Here is a 19894-nt window from a genome sequence, read left to right as displayed (position 1 = left end):
TTTATTAGTGCAAAACAAACAGTGCTTATTTACAAGTATTTCTAAACAAGTGATGCTTATAATACTGCTAACTTTTGTAACCACAAGTTTCTTCAAGAAACAAAGTTTTTGCATTTAGACCTTTTTCTCTTGCTCTCATGATACTAATGATTTACAGTAAAGGATTGGGAAGGAAAAATATCTTCTTTCCCCTTCAGTACTTCACATTAAAGCTGCCTTTTTGGTCTTTGTTTCAATGACATGAAATTCCAAAAGAATTCCAATCTGGGCAAGCATAGTGCATGTGGCTTAAAGTTTGCCTGTCCATTCCCTTCCATCAGAGCTGAATTTGGAGGTATTCTGTCTTTCGAATGTAGTAGCCCTAGCCTAATTAAATAGAGCTATATGTATTTATAGCTTTTTTACTTAGAATAAAAGACACTCAGTGCGGCCTTATTTTAATTAAAAATATCACATTTCTCCCTTAATTCTGAGCTTATCTTTGAACACTTTGAAATGGGACTTCAGGAAATACTTGCCTTAGTAGTATCTGTATTACCTCACCAGGAGTTAATGAATTGGTAATTGAATGAAGATCACTGAATTTCAAATTACTTCAGAAACACTACTTTTATTTACTAACAGTTTTCAAATTCTAATTGTTCAGAAAAGAATCTCATCTGTAAACTGGGTAGCTGGAAAACCTTCAATGCATCTTTGTAATGGCTTTGTTGTTGTTTATTGAGAGGGACTAATTAACTTTGATTATTGCACTAATATTATGGCACTTTGACAGTCCCTCAGATTTATGACTCTGGGAAAATAAACAAATGAAATGCAGGTGCTGGAGCAGAAAGAATAAGTTATTACTGAACTTTAATTACTTGGAGTGTGTAACCAGGAGAGAATTAGTTGATGAATTACAAGAAGCTTAAAGTTTACATCAAATTGTAAGCATTCCTGAGCAAAACACAAAACCTGCCCCAAAGTCTGTTATTGAAAACAGAGACAAAGATTAATTTGGTTGATTGATACTAATATTAAAATATTGACATAAAATATTAATTTTTAGCCTATAGGTGTTAGAGCAGGAAGTTGTTAATTGAAAAATCCGTGCTAAAATTAAAGTTTCAGAAAAATGTCAACAATCTCTGCATACGGTTCAGACAAATTCTCAAGCTGTAGCTGTATTTGCTATAAAGAACTTTAAAATATCCACAGTATTTTGTCTCCTTTGTTCCTAGGGAAAGCAAAATAATTAAAAGTAAATGAGTTTTCTTGAGCTTTACTTTTCAATTTGGAATCAATTTGAAAAACAACAACAAAAAATCTGTTTAGGATGCAGTCTTACAAAGTCTCATGTTTGTGTTGCTCAGTATTTTTGACAGCCTATTTGCACTGTGGTTTGTTACGAGTTTTTGATGTGTCTCTGAGCTGTGCTATAAATACTGTATTTGTCCAATATTTTGAGGGGTGGAAACTTGTTAAATAAGTGACTACTCTTCAATTGAATGTCCAAACACCCTTTTCTTCTAATTTTCACAAACTATGCTTTTACAACTCAAAATACTGTTGCCACTTGGAATGCTAATGTGTTTGTATTGTAAGTGTACCATGTTAATAATGCAATTGGTATTTCTGTAATTATAGCAAATATATTACCAAAAGCAAGGTATATCCTATACTGTTTTTTTCTCTGGGGCAGCATGCTTTAAAACTTGAGGTTTGAATGTCTCAAACAACGTTTCCTTTTTCATCGTAATTTCATACAGGACATTTGTAATTCCTTATAAAGGAAGCAAGGAAAGTTCTGCAAAAACTCTGTTTTGCAAGAAGAGGAAAGAATTAAAGATGTAAAAACAACTGTTGTTATTTTAAGGTTTCGTACAGTTATCTGGTTGATGATATTTATTAAACTAAGGCCTGAAATACACGTTGGGGGTGTGTGTGTGTGGCATTGACTGTAATGCAGCATTCAGAAATGAAGTACAGAATATGTAAGAGTACTTAGGAAAACCATCCAGCCTGGTCTCCTTAGTGAGCTTATTTGTGAGTTCGTGGTTTGGAGTGTGGTAAAGTAAGTGTCTGTGGAAATATGGCTCTTCTTCTTTGGGCCTGATGTACTTTTAATAAGTTGTTATTCCAAAAAAAAGTGTTAAAAATCGGCTTGTCTGCTTATATTGAAAGCTGAAAATTAAGATTATGTGAGAAAATGGAAAAGCTAAATGGCATGGAAAAATCCAACTCTTAAGACAGAAAACAGGAGGAATGATGAGAGACTATTTTTTTTCTGTTGATCAGCTGCTGTTCTGGATGTTTAAAAACAAATTCAAACTGATCTTAATTGACTGCTGAAGACAAATCTAGAAAACTTTTTAACAATATATGTCAAAAGAGCTGCTTTATAGAGAGTTTGAGCCATTTGAGCAGGGATTAGCCACATAAACTTGCTAATTACTTTAGACAACTGACATTTGTTTGCAAGCTACAGTATTCCAGTTATTTTCCTTTCTAAACTACAGCAGATTCTTCTTTATTACTATTACAAATAGAGAGGTAATTGCCTCGTGCGTAAAATGTGACAAATTTTAATGTGATTGGTTTAGCAAGTCTGTCAGATAATTTCTACAGAAAGGTATAGTTGACTATATTTGTACAATTTAATGTCTTTAAATACGTAAGTATAGAGAGAGAAAGCGAGAGAGGAAGTATGTAAAAGCAGATAAAAGAGAGATCAGTATAGCTTTACATTTGATATCTTGAAAATGAATGTTGTTCATGCACGATGACATTCAAAATCAATTTAAAACTGTTTGATAATTTTGTTGCTCAGAAAAGAGGAAATTAGAATTCTAGAGTTATGATTCATTTTAATCAGAAAGAAATTGTCAAGCATAAATCTCTCCTTGAGTAGTGAAAAGGCCTGAAAGCAGCCAAGAAAATATCAATACTTTGCAAAGGAGGAATGATTGTTCCAATTCGTAGCTTAATTGACTTTAAGGCTTAATGAAAAACACTACAGTGCTGTTTGTACACATAGTTGCTCTGATGAACGTTGAAATCTATGCTCCAGGAAGAGAAGCTAGGTAATTTATTTTACATTATTATTGATATAATTTTCTAATTGACTATGAGTAAAATGGTTGGATAGGACTGCATAGCTCCAGATGTTAGCAGCATTCTCAAGAAAATTCTTGAGAGAATGAATAATAAAATATTTCATAAATCATAGCTTTTCTTGCCATGGAGCTCTCGTTTATTTATTCCTGTCAAATAGTCTTTGAAGTAGATATTAAAAGATAAATTTTAAGTTTAATATCTCATAAAATGCATAATGTTTCTTTTGTAATTATTCCTCAGTGTTAAGCCTACAACTACATCAAAGATTGGATTAAACTGTAAAAAGAAAATTTGGGTTTCCTTTATATTTAGGAATTTACGAGGAGGTATAGATGTGACAGAGAATCTCGAGAGTGGCTGTGAAGAAAACCAACAAAATACACGTGACTCCTTGCTGTATTCCTTTCCCCCAAAGTATTCTCCACCTAATGAGTGATTTATATTCTTGCTGATTAAGTAACTGAATTAAATTAAAACCTGATAACTGAGTCTTTGTATTCCAATTGTAATCTTGCAAAGTGCAGAAAGATGAGAGGCAATTGGGCACATTTACTGAGAACATGGGCAAAAATTTTCATGTGTTCAGTTTGTTTCCTCCTCAAGGAAGGAGGACTAATTTCCTAAGTAGTGTTTAAGCTCCACCAGTGTCCTTGGTTTACTGTTTTCCATGTAAGTGCGTAGCATACAGATAGCTCTGTAAAATATTATTGTCTTAGTCTCTTAGTACAAGTGGATGCTAATTTGATACAGAAGATACAATTTCCTTTTCTGTCTATTGGATGTTAATTTTCTGAGGTATTTCTGTAAATCAGTCAGACTTCTAAAACAGGCCTTTGATACCAAGCCTATGTTAGAACCAGCACAAGAAATTGTTACTGGAAATTAACTTAAGTGGGGGCATCTCATCATGATTAGTAGCAGATACTTGTGGAAGAACATGAAGAGTGTCTAAAAGACAGCTTTAGGTATGTAGTAAATACAGAATGGAGCCACAGTCTGTTACTGAGTATAGAATTAGAGTTTCAAATTGGTGCTAAATAAAAGGTCTTAAAAAGTAATTTCTCCAAAATGGAAAATAGTTCAGAATATTACACTGTAGAGCACACACATTTCTGTGAAAATATTATTTCTAATATGGTGTCATTATTTTGTAATAAAGAGTTGTATCATTTCTAAGCATGACATTCTAAAACTATGTATTCTTGGTGTGCACATGCCATTGCAGTGTAGTATACAGTTATAAAAGCCTGCAATGTACAGACATATTTCATCCTCTGGTGCTCTGAATAGCGACCGTGCTGAAGAATCAAGATAAAAGCAGTTATCCAAACCTTGCTGTGGGGAGAAGGTCTTGTAGAAAGAGGTATCGTTTACCAAGCTAGTTGGTAACGTAATAAATTCTGTATTGGCATGTCTCACCTCCAGCCATAGATGAACTCACTAAAACATGATTGTCACAGCTGATACAAAGCTTTTTTCTTTTTAAGGGTGTGATCTAAACCTTTCTGAAGTGAAGGAATCTTTCAATTAACTGTAATCGGATTGAATCAGACCTCATCTTACTAGCAGAGAATTGATAATGTTAGCATTAATCTGGTGTTACTGTCACTGACACTGGTTGAGACCAGTGGGAAAGGGTTTGGCCATGATGTTTAAGAGTTCAGTAAGTTCCTGTGAGTAACCTGCTCTGCTGAGACACCTTGCAAGAGCTGTGTATGTAGAAAAGCTGTTTTCTGGGTACAGGTGGAAAGTGAGTTGTTAAACAGTTGTAGATGTCGTTTTAAGCAGTAGCAGTGTGCATACACGCCACTGATCAGAATTAAATGCAATGCAGTCTGCTAATACACTCTGTTAGTATAAGAAGCTGGAAAGCAGCTGCTTTTCTATTTTGAAGTCTTCTAATAAGGTGCTCTGTGGTGGCAGTTTCTCTCAGTTTGCAGGCTTGCATCTTGGGGCTGTAACTAGCCACAGGGACATGCCCAACCTGCCAGCTATTGACCTTGTTATCAGTGAGAAGTCTGTGATCTCCAAGATCTTCGGCCAGATTCATCTGAAAACAGCTGCAAATCAGTGAATGTGGCCACTGACAACAGCAAGAAGCTTTTTAACGATTTGCAAGGAAATTCATGTTTAAAAAACCCCACAGTTAAAAACATTAAACAGTTTAACCAACATTTACATGGATGAATTGTTAAGATATATTTTTTGTACACTATAAACATATGGCATGAATTTGCTCTCATTACAGATGCTGAGAAAACGGAAAGACAAATATTTATATTACATTCATGTTTTACAGTAAAAACACTGTTCAGTTTGTTTATACAGTTCCACTGTTACCATTTTTATGGTTAGTAATGAAACCACTGTAAAACAGTGTCTGAATTATATAGCAGATGTGTTAAGCCCCTAACTTTCAGGGTTGGGCATCCCTCTGAATACTGATGCCATTTCCACAAGAGCTGATGTACTGACTACAGCTGAATTGTTTCATACCTCCATCCTCAGCTGTAGTTAGCCCCTCACCATTACTGTACTCCAGAAAGGGTTTTATTGTCCAGATAAATACACTGATATTTTAAAGTAATTACATTTATGAAATATAAAGCAGACTGCTGGTCAGTGTGAGCAAATGCAGGAGGCTTTAAAGGATTTGGTAGGCATTTTCCAAGCATTTAGGACCTCATATGGCTTATATTTCCAGTAAACATGGATAAATTCAAAATGTTTAATTAATGTGATGTATGTTTAATTTCTCAACATGGTTGTAAGATCTTGGAAGTATTTTGATTCTGGTATAGTTGATATCTGTATTTCAAAATAATGTCTATAATACATATTAAAGTAGAATTTTTTTTAAAAAAAGGAAAATAGTTCACAAAAGTGTGATTTTATTTTATCTACTTGAAAGTGTCAACAGAAAATTAAATGTTTTGATCTTTACTAAACTGTAGTCAGTGAAATACAGAGATTTTTGATTCTTTAATATTATTTGTATGTATATGACAATTTACAGGAAAAATGCATGGTATCCACCCAAGGTTTTTCAGTTCTGGACTATGCAGAGATTTGCTTTTTCTGTTACTTTGTACTCGCTTCCCTGCGTAGTCTCATCGATTTCCATTGTGCTTGTAGCAAGCAAAGAATTTAGTACTATGCATTCTCAGATCTCCACTCTAATTTAAGAAATCAGAATTTAGGATATAAACATAAAAATTGTTGTACATTCAGTTTTTGTGTTTTTTAGCATTGTTATATTGTTGGTATATCTTTAAGTGGAGAATACTTCTTATATGGTGATAATATAATAATATATATGGTGATAATATAATAAATGCAGGAGAGGGTTTAGTGATGTCCAGCAAGGTGGAAGGGAATTTGAAGTGGTTTATCACAGTAGAATTTTCACATGTGTAAGAAATAACATTTAAAAACAAACAAAAAAAAAAATGAAAGAAAAGAAAAAGCTGGATATTATGAATGAAGGAACAAGTACTCTGTAAAAGGCACAAATTCTTGTGTTCCTTCATCTTTTTTCTAGCATGTAAGGAAAACATCTGTAATGAGGCACGTTGAAATAAACTGGATTTTCTTTACAAAGAGAGAAGGTGAGCAGAAAGATTTCTACTCATGATGAGAAATTGGATGCTGGTGGAAAAAACCTGAGCAACAGATCGTGTTTTTAGTAAGGAGAGAGGAAGATACTTAGATGAATGGATAAGCGAAGATTGCTTTTATGTCAATGCTGGATATAAGGCTGTGATAACCTTTGAGTGGAGTGTCCTCTGTAAGCTATTCTAATCTTGCAGTTCACAGTACCCTCATCAAATCATGGAAGGTTTCTGGGGTTGTTACTGCCTATTCCAAACATCCCTAGGACAAGCCAAGATGCTGGAGAAAGGGTTTCTTTCCCTCAAGAAGTGCATGAATGCTAATTACAAAGAAAAATGAAAGAAAAAAATCCTGCAGAGCCACAGATTACAGAATGTCACATAGATTTGAATTCCAGAACATCCTGCTCAGACTTTTTCTCTTGATGGTGACTGTTTTTCAGTCTGCAGATGTTATTTCCTTCAGAATATCCAGAGTTTATTAGTTGTGGAGGAAAAGAATAAGAGTCTTTTTCATATTTGGAAAAAAAATCAAAAAGTTTTGCAATGGTCTGGTCAACTTGTCCTTTCCTTTTTATGCTTTATGTGAAGAGATGCATTGTTCCTGAAAATCTGATTAAGTTTGAACCACTTGTTAAATACAGTCCAGGTAGATGCATTCTTACCTAGACTGAGTCCTACTGGCACTAGGTCTCTAAATGCAAGTTCTGGGAGCAGAGAGGGGGAATTAAAGTGTCTGGTTATATTTTTTTAACCATCTTCACAATTAATCTGATTGTAACGTAAGCTTGTAATATATTCCATTAATGAAGAAGACAAGCTTAGCTTATGGTAAATACAGTACTAAGTGTTTATAGTGCATTTCATATTTTACATGATTCCCTTTATAATTCTGCTTATCTTTTCATTCTAATTCCCTAAAGGATATATAAAAGAACCCCTAAAGAGAGTAATTACTGCTCTATTCCTTAACCAAGGCTCCTTTTACAAAAAGAAATCTGAGCTGCTTTTTAAAGAAGGCAGTTTTAAATAAAAATGCAAATAAGCTGCTTTGTAACCACATTAATTACCCACCTAGTCTCTTATTACCATGTTTGTATTGTTTGCAAACACTATTTACAGTCGTGTGGAAATTACCATTCCTGGTCCTGAGGAAGGCTGTTGTTGGTAGGTTGTGCTTTGGAACCAATTAGAGTGAACCTTGTCTCCATTGAGGCTCATGGGAGAAAGCATAGCCTTGCAATGTCAAATAACAGCATTAACTCAGGCTGCACAGGCATAGTGTTGTAATTATATTATTGGCCCTCTTTTGCTTCTGCAATGAGTTTCATTCTCTGCATTTTAAAACTAACAGGCAGCTTTGTGTCTCGCTAATGATTTAATATGTACTGTGATAATTTTTATGAAAGTCGTGGTGATATCCGGTGGGTCATTTGTCCCCAGATTGGTTCTTTGCTTTAATTTTATAAAAAAGTAAACAAAAAAAACTAACACTTATGTTCAAGATCTCATAGATTTCCATGTAATTGATTTTTACAGTGAAAAAACAGCTTCATTAGTTTATTTCATTGTTACAAACGAACAGGATGGGGTATCTGACTGCATTAGTTGTAAGCAGAATATTTAGCTGGCAATAACTGAGCGGTCATCAGACTTTCAGCACTTTGCTGAAGAAACTGAATGCTCCATAGCAAAAGGTAGTCTTGTTTGTCAAGTGAAATGCAAACCTGTTGCTAACCTAGTATGTGTTGTGTCCTTTTCTTGGATTTCTTTGTTACTTACAAATGTATAAAGGTTCTTTGGTCTAAAAGTTGCTCTGAAATCAAGACCAAAACAAAGAGATGTGTCATGTCTCAGCAGTTATGTTTTTGGAGTCCTAATCCTTTTCAGATCCCAAAGAGCTTAGTTCGATTCAGACTTCATGCAGTCTGAAATGTGAAGGAATTGTTCCTTTAAGATTTGTTTTCTTAGTCTCATTACTAGAATCATAGAATATCCTGAGTTGGAAGGGACCCATAAGGATCATTGAGTCCAACTCCTGGCACCACACAGGTCTACCCAAAATTTTAGACCATGTGACTAAGTGCACAGTTCAAACGCTTCTTAAACTCCAACAGGCTTGGTGCAGTGACTACTTCTCTGGGGAGCCTGTTCCAGTGTGCGACAACCCTCTCAGTGATGACTAGCCTTGTTGAGTCTTCTGGATGGGGAAGAAAATGTACGTAATTACAGAATTTGGTGCTCTGTAATTCTTATGAGGGACAAATTGTGACCTGACTGTTTGGTTTTAACTGAAACACCTTCAGGTCTCTTAGGCCTTGAATGTTGTTGGTTGTGATAACAAAGAGCTATTTGTCCTAAAGGTCCTAAACACACCATGTTAGGCAACTTCAAAGGTCTTAGATGAATTTTACACTACAGGTTGTTTACTACGTGGCAAACTGGTGAGGTGTATTCAATCCAGCTTGGTAGCTGACTTGGTAGACACTCTCTATGAATGCAAATAAATCTCTCAAAACAAACTTATGGTCAGTATCTCTTGTTTTGCAAAGGTGGAAAAGATCCTTAATTTTATTAGGTTCATGTAAGCATTGATCTTGAGGAAAGAGTAAATATCCAGTCGTGGGCAGAACTGAAGGGACTTCAGGCTGGGCTAGACATCCCAGAACCCTTGTGAATAGGTGGGAAAGAAAGTACAGAACCCAACTCAAGGAAAAATTCAGTCAGGACTTGTATTCAGACATGGGATGTTAACTGGGTGTTAAGAGTTTATCTCAGAAATGCTAATCTGCTGCGTTGAAGGAAAACCTGCACACTACCTGCAACCTCAAATAGGACATCAGGGGAATTCACGTGGCAGTGAACCCTCTCTATGCAAGGGTGACACTATGCCTTGTGTAGTCAGGGACGTTTAAAATTTTACTTGGTCACACTATTTTATCATTTTTAGGAACTGCTCATTAATGAAGTCATGTTTAATATGTTATGGTTACAAACAAAGATATGAATGTATGTACTCATTTCTAATTAATTTGTGTAATTATGTTTTATAATCTAGGTGTTTGCAAAGCAGAACGTGGTACACCCCATTTACTGTCTGCTGTAGCTAATAAAAAATAATAGAATGAAATAAATCTTGAAACTAACTTTAATTGTAAGTATAGATTAGTTGTAAATTATATCTTTGTTATGTTTATTTTTTAATTCTGCAGTGTTGCGGGTTTATAGAGCATACCAATTAGTGTAGTTATTCGAAGTAATGATGAGTTAATTACCGTAAATGCAGAATGTTATTTCTGTGACAATTTAAATTACAGTACTGAGTTACATTTTATAAATGTACGAGGAGAATTAAAGGAAAAAAGTAAATGGTGATGATAAGGAGACCAGTTAATGTTATAGAAGTCTATCAAAGTGATAATATAGATAAGATAATTAAAAGTACAAAGTATAACAATTAATAAAACCTCACAATCTCAACTCATACCATTATAAACATGGACACAAACGAGATAAACCTATGTATTTCACTATGCATTAACGTATCACTTGGGAAAAGGCAATTTGACTGAATTCATCTGAAAGTGATTACCGTACTTCTAATGCTGCTCATGTTCACTGAGTGAAGCCTCTCTTTCTTGAACTCATCTCCCGCTGATGGGTAGACAGCCACGTCAGTAGTGCTTCTTTGGTACCTAAGGCAGAAAGTGTTGTCAAGTTGGTTTTTGTGAATATGCTTAAAGAGTAGAAAATGCCTCTAGCTTAGAGGGTTTTCCTTGCTGATGAACAGTAGTAAATCCTACCATTTTGAAAGCAGTGTAGTATACCTATGAGAAATTAGCTGATTCACAATGTTTCCTTGAGCATGCACACTGTAAGAGATATTAATAGCTTACTTCAGCAGTGTCCCACTTAGAGTAACTTTGAAATGCAATATTTCATTCTGTCCTGATTAAATTAACCTTAAATTTTCTTGTGAAATGGCATGAATGCCTAGAGATAGTTTGAAGTGTACTGTGTATGTTCATACTGGAGCAGGAAAAAATGTGTCCAGGGTAGTACTTAGGTATTAAATGTTTATTTTTTCAGTCCAGAATTGGTTGCCTCCCAGTTGTGTGCAGATTCTGTAACCGGAACTGGTGCTTCTGGTTGCCCAGTGTTACAAGTTCTGGTGAAATTATTGATGCTGGAATTTATACATTAAAGGTTTTGTTTTATAAAGCTCAGCCAGACAGTGTTCCTCTACTTCCTAAGAAAGGTGAAGCAAAGGAAAAGCTCTGTTTCTAGGGGAGTTTTTGATGCCCTCCCTGGCACCACAATTTACAGCCCTGCTAAGGTTGTGAAAAAACAATGCACAAACCTGAAAATCCAAGACATTCAGTTTCATCTATTTGGTAGTGTTATGACAGAAATCATTACAGGTTTGATAGATTTATTTATAAAGACTTGCTTCAATATTTAAAGTACATCTATTCCAGCATTCCTCATTTCAAGCTCGGCCGTGGATCAAGATGAAAGAAAAATTAAATTGTATATTGAAGAGCTGTTAATTGAACTGCACTGCATTTAGCAAGGGAGCATCAGCTTCAGGCAGTCAATACTACAGAGAATTTTTAATGTACTGTATCACTAGATTGTCAGTTTGTATTGGAGAATGCAAACAGACTGCTTTGACTGGTGATAAAGCCCTGGAAACTTTTAAGTTGTTGAGGGGAGAAAATGTTGTTATAGTTTGATGTGTTGTGACAAAGTGGTTGAGAGAACCAGGAGCAACATTTTTTTTTAGGTGAATATTTTTTGTCTATCTTAGTATTTATAAATTCAGATTCCTAGGTATTTAGTCTTTAAATGGATAAAGATTGTGTACGGATGCTTTATTAATGTAGTCAAAACAAGTTCCACAGAATTCTTGAACTTGCACAAATGTTACTTTGAAATTCGAGCAGCTGTGAAAATCTCATTTAAAAATATTAGTTCTCTCTCGATATAATTCTAAAAAATAGCATATCAAAAACCTTTAGAAATGCTTTAGAAAAATATTATCTCTCTTTCCTAAGGCAGTGTTAATTTCTTTTGTAGTTAATCTTTTGTGCTGGAATTTAGTACGTTTATAGTTAAAGATTCTTTTAACAGCTAAATTATTTAAACATCTTCTGGGATAACATGGTCTGTTTGGTGTTAAGTATGAAATAGTTTTTATTTCATTTTCTTCACTGATAAAAATGAAATAACTAGAGGCATTTGTAGAACCAGAACAGATTTAGGGCTATGGTGTTAGATTAAAGATGAACTATTTTAAGACATAGCTTGTTCGAGCTGTCACGCTTTGGGATAAGATTCTTCTTACTTTTGGTGGTCCATACAAGGCTAAAGTCCACCTTCAGAATAACCATTGTGAGATTATTAACTATTTTAAAATGTCAGTTTCTGAACTTCTTTTCCATATGCGTGGCAGGTCTCAAGTAAGTGGTAAAGTAAAAAATGTCATATGATGCTGGTGCATTGTCTTCTCTTGGAGTGGAAAGATCTTTTGTAGAGGTTGGATTTAATTTGGCCCATCTTGGCACCTCTGTAGCAACTGGGAGGACTGGGAGTGGCTTTTTTTATGCCAATACCCAAGTACTACATACCAGGAAAGAGTTTCAGTCCAATTGTTTGCAGGCTATGGCTGTCACAGTAACAGTAGTTCTGATTAAAGCAGCGACTTGATGAAAATATTAGGTAATGGGAAGACAGTATTTACTAGTAGAAAAACGTGAATGATTTCAAATGACTTATGTTCTCCATGGCACTGAAGTCTCACTAGGGTGGTAAATGTCTTGTGACTCCAAAAACAAAGTAGAAAAGCAAAAAATACATACATACATACATACAAAGTACATATCTGACTTTGCTTTGTTAATCTGGGGCACTGCGGCCACGCTTCCTGTAGACTTGGCAGCTGTTTAGGAAAGTGAAAGGTATTTAAAGAAATTTCATCCCTTGGCTGTTCACCCTGGTCAGCTGTTGCTGAAGCCAATATGGATGTTGTTTATATGCTGTCAACTTATTAATCAAGTTATTTATTTGTTTCCCATTACTAAAGCATTTGAATGTTTCCTACCATGTGGAAAACTGCGAGAAGGAAGGAGATATTTTGAACTCTCTGATAATATATTTTGTCTTCCAGATTTCAGAAAGATTGGGGTTGAAGTCAAAGGTGTTTCATTTAAAGAGCATCCTGTAAATATTTGAAAGTAGACTTGAGTGCTACTGACTATTTTTCAGGAAGATTACTATTACTGTAATAGTAGCCTTAAAGGCTGTATAAGAAAAAACATACTTCATATTAGAAGCTATAATTTTAATACCTAAAATGTTTTTATGCAATTCAAGTCAAATCATTGTGCTCTATGAATTAATTTGAATATTACTTTGATATAGTAATGTCTAGCAACATATTTAGTGATTTTGCTACATTTGTCTGTGAGAAAGTATTTGGCAATGTGACTACATACAGTAACATTCAAGAATCCTTTATGTGACAGCTTGATTATCAGAGCAAATGTAATAAATCAGAGATCAGCTTGAAAACATACAGAAATGAACTAAAATTTTTCAGTTTTATTTTTATGTAGGTAAATCTTGCATCTTCCACATAGTGTTTAGTTGTCTGATATGAAAGCCCAATTCTGAGAACCATTGTAACAATATAGTATCAGTCACACAAGTAAATCATTAAAGTAGATCAAAATCTACTTATTCACCAAAAAGTGCAATTCATTTGGCTGTCAACATCAGATCTTGATAGAATGTTCAGTTTTATTAATGGAAGAACTAAAGATTTCTGTTTAGATTTCTGTTGACTTTTCTGTGGACATGAAAGTCAGGACTTTACTTAGAAGCTGGACTTACTTTATTGAATCTTAAAAAAAAAATAATTAAAAAGAAAAAAAGGTTAGTCTGGTTTTCCTCCCTGTAACTCTGAGGTTGCTAAAGTTTAAATGTTAATAGGCTTCAAGGAGGTGTGTATACTTTTTTTTTTTTTTTTTTTAGGCTAACAGTTGGTTCAGATTCCTAATCTCTGGGCAATTAAAAAAAAAAAAGTTCTTAAAAAGTTGTATTTTACATGTTTCTTTATGCACTGTGTGGCTGCATGAGGCAATAGCTTTAAATTTCTTTAAAAAAAAAAAAAAAGCCTACGGAATGCACAGTCTGATAAGAACAACAAATCTAATCTAAAGTGACAACTGGGAGACTTTCCCAGACGTTATTCTCTTTAATGTAACATGACTTTAAATTGATGCAGCCCCACAGTGATTGAAAAACTCTCAGAGCTTGTCTCCCGTGATTACATTTCTGATCTGTACAACTTAATGTTTTAACTTGGTGAATCTCACTTTTGCAAATGAGCAGTTTGTTTATGTTTAAAGAGGGTGAGCATCAGTGATGCAAAAGCAATGGAACTATAACACCGCAAAAAGTTAACATTGCTGATAGTGATTTTGGTCAGCAACATGGACTCATTCTTTTTCTCAGTGATACAGGAGTCATCTGGTACATATAAGGCACTCTTGTGTGCGCTGCCTTATACTGATCTAGAGCATTTAGTGTTAAATTAACACAGAATTGAAATTAAGAGAAGACAAACCTTAGGTAACCTTAACTCACTGCTCCCACATTCAAAATACTTTCATGAAAGCATTTTAAATCTGCTTAAGGTTCTTTATATCTCAAAAATTGGTTCAATTTTCTTGAATTTTACATTTTTATTTAAAGGATATGTTATACATTACCTTAAACAAAAACTGGTATTAGAGTTCCTGAGAAATAGGTCACTTAAAATTTAATAATGAACTGAAGCAGGATGTATCCATGACATCCATGATATAACATTTTAGAGAGAAGATAGGAAGGATAAAATTACATTTTTTTTTACTGTTATTCCTTGATTATATCTGGAACTGTAGCTGTAGACTGATGGTTGGATTTCTACTTATAATTTATGTAACTGACAGTAAATTTTGAGTTAACAGAATTGCTCATCAAGTGAGGAAGGAGCACAGCTCCTTTACTCAAGGTTACGGTCTTACATCCTCCTACTCCCGCTCCCAGCTACTGGGACCATACCACACCAAATGGGAGGAGAATGAGTCTTTCCAGTTAGGAATGCAGGCAAGTTAAACATCTGAAGCTGAAAGGAAGAAGACAGAGGAGGAGGCAGATGTCCCGAGTAAAGTGGAAAGGACAGAGGAGAAGGTCAAAACACTTGCATTTGATACTGGCCACTGTCTTTGTTTAGAATACAGTAGGAAAACCACAGATTGGTTTGTAACCTTTGTAATCAAGTAAATTGTTGAAATTTGTATTTATTTTTGATGAGCCTTATTTTACTCTAGCTTTCTCTTGGTATTTTTCTAGTATACAAGTACATAAATTTTCATTTTCCTCTTCATTTACCTTTTAGAATGTATACAGTCTGAGGAATGATGTATTTAAAGCAATACTTTATAATACATATAAGCTGCTTCTGGGGCTGCCATTTAGAAATATGTGCAGAAAAATGGTCATGTGTAAGAAGAAACGGCCTGTGGTCAGTTTTGTAATACAAATTCTAAAAATCTGTTATTTATTTCTGTATTGCTACTCTCAGAAGCAGAAAATGATACCCACGGGTAGGTACAGTGATTGGTCGATATCAACTGGAAATAAAAAGAAATAAAAGCCTTTGAAATGGAGTAGCTGAGTTTTATGTCAGTGATGCATCAAGGTGTGTTGTAGTTATGTAATAGTACCTGATTTATGCCATGTTAGAAAAATCAGGGATTCAGAAGTTGGGGATTTAATCCACAAAATGGCAGACAATATGCAAGACAGGTAATAGGCACCACAGATAATTTTTCATGAAGAAGAAAGGTGAATGTTGTGGTCTTTAGGAACATTTCAGCAGCCTTGGTTAAAGGCAATAAAGCTCTGGAGGTGCTGGAGGGAAAAATGAGGAAAAGCAATAGAATAACAATTGTATTAAAATGTCAATTTTTTGAACCATACAAGAGTAAGTAAACCAGATGAAAATGGTCTAGCAATTTAAGATATCTAATATTAATCCTTTTAATAAGCTGTTGTAACCAAGCATTTATTTGATGCTTTCATTGCTTAAACACAAAATTCATTTTGTGATCTACATGTCCAAGAGAGTATGGTGCTGATTTCAGTCCTGGAGCTGTTTTCGGATCCTTCCTACTGTGTAGTTTGCATAACCTGCTTGAAAGAGTATTATTTCATGATGCAATAAATAAACTTAATTAACAGCTCAGAGCCATCAGCAAGGTTGTTGTCTTGCCAACATGGTCAGGTCATTGGCCAATATAAACACGGATCTAGAGACTTCCTGACAGGCACCCCAAAAAACCCTGGAAATTATATGCATGCAAACATGTCAGAATGCACATTTGGATATTAAACTAGTTGAGCTACTTCAGCTGCTTAGTTGAATAAAGCTAATATCCATGTGTCTTAAGATATGTGTTACCAAAAAGATGAGTTTTGTTTGTAAGAATGTAGTTTGGAAAAGAAAAAAGTAGTTTCTGTAGAAAGAAGAATTTTGCCATCTGGAGAATCATTTTCAGGATCACTTTTTTGAGAGAGAAAATAAATATTTTGTTTCACTGTGTATAATCTGTTTGAGAAATTAACTTCGTACGTAACTGCATTTTCTTTTCTCTGCAACTTCTGCTGTATTTCAGCATAACCTGTCCCGTACACATTGGTAACTTGTTAAAGGGCCATTCTGTTATAAAAAGCTGGAGAATCAACGCTGCATTTCAAGTAGTTCAGCCATGTCTCTGAGTCTGATTCAAATCATGCCCAGTTCAATCTTTCAGTCACTGGATTGGGCACATGAAGTCTTACATGGAGATGGAAGGGATTTCTTTTTCTTCCAGAGACGAGCAGCACTGGAATTACTTTGCATTTTTTTATTTCATTCCCTTTCCATGTCAACTTTTGGAGAGGAGAAATGGTCAGGGGATTTGAATAATCACAATTTCCACTAATTGCCAAGTCCCACACGTTTGCAAGGAACACGTCCTGGCAGGGTTGTTCTGTGTGTCAAGTTGGTGCAGATTCTTTTGCAGACTTTCAGCATCCTGTCTCTCATCCTATATTCAGAAGCCTGTGGTGTTTGCATTTTGAGACCTAACCTATCTTCGCCAAGGTGACTGTGGGTTTTTCTGGATTTGCCCTCCAGGATATTTTTAATTAGATATAAAGGAATGAATACATTACTTTAAATTATTTTGATGAAAGAATTCTTGCACTGTCATTAACAATGAGTTAAATGAGCTAAAACTTCCCTCTAGTTCCCTATCTTTTGATGAGGAAACAAAGCAGTTCTTTGCATGATTAAGATTTGTGGTATCACGCCTGAAATGAGAAGCTGTAATATATGCTCTATAATTTATGAAGGGTTTTTTAACTCCTGTGTGACCACTCTTCTTCTTCTATTTTTACAGCTGGCTTTGTCATGTTTTGCTTTGGTTTCAGACTCTGACATCAAAAATTTATGTCTATGTTTGTTTTCTTTTTTGCTAAAGAAGCTGATTGATTCCCCAAGCACCTTAAAGAGATTTGGCCTTGAAATTTTCTGATGCTCTTTAAAAATTCCAGATCTAGTTGTTTTTAGACTCCTTAGGCTGAATATGAGTTTTTGATAGGGATGATTTAAACCATGGCAAGGTGTGTGAAAACGTGGAAAACTGTAAAGCAACAAGCTAATCCCTTTAGTGATTTGAAGTGTGCCAGGAGTTCAGAAAGCTTATTACTGGTAGCAGTTTGTGTTTTACTAGCATTACAGTCTAACAACAGTTTCAAGAATATATACAGAGAGCAGTTAAAGAAACAATAAAAGTCATTTATTCTTGGACAGAAATGACTATCCCAGTGAAAAAGAAGGGAATTAAGCTTTGTTGTTGATAGTGCTCTTGGCCAAACTTCAGAATACTTTATTCAGTAGTAACAGAGTATTTTGGTTGTCGACATCTTCAGTATTGTGATCGTGCCTGTTGCATAGCTTATTACAGTGTTTACTTGAAAGAGCTGTCCATGCCAAGCACGAGTCAGACGCCAAAAAAGATCAGATCTTGAGGCTTTTTGAAAGAAAGGGGTGATTGTTTGCTGTATGGGTTTTGATTCATTTCAGTTTTAAGCTGTGCCTTGCAACCATGAAGAATTGTTGTATTGCAAGAGTCAGGATTTTCCCAGTCAAGTTGTAGATGTGTTATTACATCCCGCATTTTGTGAATGGAAATTGATTTCTGTATCTTAGAGCGTTGGACCCGTTGTGCATCGTGTTGAGCAGCTATTCTGGAACACGTAGAGCAGAACAACTGAGGCTTTATATCTAGGATCAGTGGCTTGTTGACGTGGGCTATTTTCCTGTTGGCTTTAACTTCAGTCTCAAGCACAATAGAAACTAGTGTAATTGGCTTAACGGCGAGGTTGAAGATGGCAGGTTATTTGAAATATTGGGCAACGCAAACTGTAACACTAATACCTTAAGCGTAGCAAAGGTGCATATTCTGCTAAATAAACTTCAGTAATTACTTTAGGGGTTTTTCCTTTGCAACATTGTAATTTTTCTAGTTTATATTCTTCACAGACTGCTGACCACAGTGACAGTTTTGCTGTTCTTGTATAAAATAACTCACACATGTGTGCACCTGGTCTTCATTATTGTTACATTGAATATATGGTAATGGCAGAATGGGAAATTTTCTTTTCTGATTTCTGCTGATGATGCCTTGTTTTAGGTACAGCACTTTACAAATACATTGTTCATTAAGTGTCACTATCCATTAAGCAGCACTAACAGGCGAAAGGACTGTACAAAACATTCACATCATTTTTATAACAGAAAATATTTGCTATAAAATGCTAAAAACAAACACAAAAAACTACTTCATTTTTTTAATCTGCCAACAATATGAACATCCCTGTTTTTACCTTACTGAAGCAAATATATTTGCAAAAAAAAGCATAAAAAAAATCCAAGCAAAACTTTGAAAAAAAAATTATTCTTCTGCATTATGTACTAACTAAACTGAATTGAAACACTGAAAAATCCACTTTTTAAAATGTTAGCATTGAAAGTATAATTAGATATATGTTGACTCAAATCTACTTTTGGCTGAGTTCAATTGCACTGCTTAGTATGCCAAGGCTAAATTTTGCATCTGTATTTAAAAAAAAAATATTTCTTCTCCTTGATTTAGTTTTTCTTGCTATTTTTTTTCTAGAAATGTGTGATTCTGAGAAGTTACTTCCCAACTTAAAACTCTAGTTATGCATTTGCCAAGCAATAGCAGTGGAGAGGGCGACTGGTTTGCTAAAGGCAGGGAAATGTGGAGTTCTCTCATCTTTACAGGGATGACTGTAACAGCTGAATCAATGTGGGATCTCTGTTAGATTCCATTTCTTACAGACATAATACTTGACTAGAGCATCAGTTGTTGATAGGGTTTGGACTGTAACTTTTTAAGAGTGGTAGATTTATCTGTTTCACAAAAAAGAAATCTGATTTGCTCAAGCTAGGATTTCTGAGTGTCACCACGAGATGTCACTATGTTGTTAGAAAGAAATCTGCCGAATGGCATGAATATCTGGAAAATAAATTACGTAACCCTAAAGGGTGAAAATGTAAGAAGTTAAAGAAGAGGATTCTTTAGTGCCTTTAGATGAAGCATGTGCTCCTTTGAATAGGCACAATGTGCTGGCATCAACATCACTATTTCCAGGTTTGTTAGTGTTCTTGTTTTCCAAGCAAAAAGGACTGTAACAGGTTTTAACTCTTCTAGGTCAGCAAATATTTGAGCTTGTAACAGGGCAGCAGAGAGGGATAAATCATTATTGCAGTCTTATCTACAAAAATGGGAGATACCTATATATGACTGCATCACGTTGCCTTCTAGAGTGTAGAGTACTGAACTAGCCAATGTTCACTGGGCACGCGCCCCGCTGACATGGAGCAATAGTGACATCCTGTGGGAATGGTGTAAAAAGGAGTCAAATAAAAGCTTCTATTCATCATCTATTCTACTCATCCTGAATTTATCCACAATTGGGTTTATTCCATGTCATTGTTTTTATTTTTAAAGGCAGTGTCTCAAAAGTAAGTTAATATCCATTCTGAACTATGATTAGATCAT

At 34.9% G+C, this 19894-nt stretch overlaps 1 protein-coding gene across 3 annotated transcripts in view; it reads left to right on the top strand.

Annotated features, from left to right (window-relative positions):
* WWOX (WW domain containing oxidoreductase) overlaps window positions 1-19894 on the top strand; it is a 510213-nt gene that overhangs the window by 29274 nt on the left and 461045 nt on the right. The gene's annotated exons all lie outside the window — the stretch shown is intronic.

Source organism: Cygnus atratus, chromosome 12 (genome assembly GCF_013377495.2).
Source record: "Cygnus atratus isolate AKBS03 ecotype Queensland, Australia chromosome 12, CAtr_DNAZoo_HiC_assembly, whole genome shotgun sequence".
NCBI classification, from domain to species: domain Eukaryota; kingdom Metazoa; phylum Chordata; class Aves; order Anseriformes; family Anatidae; genus Cygnus; species Cygnus atratus.
This window is presented reverse-complemented; position numbering and strand designations above follow the sequence as displayed.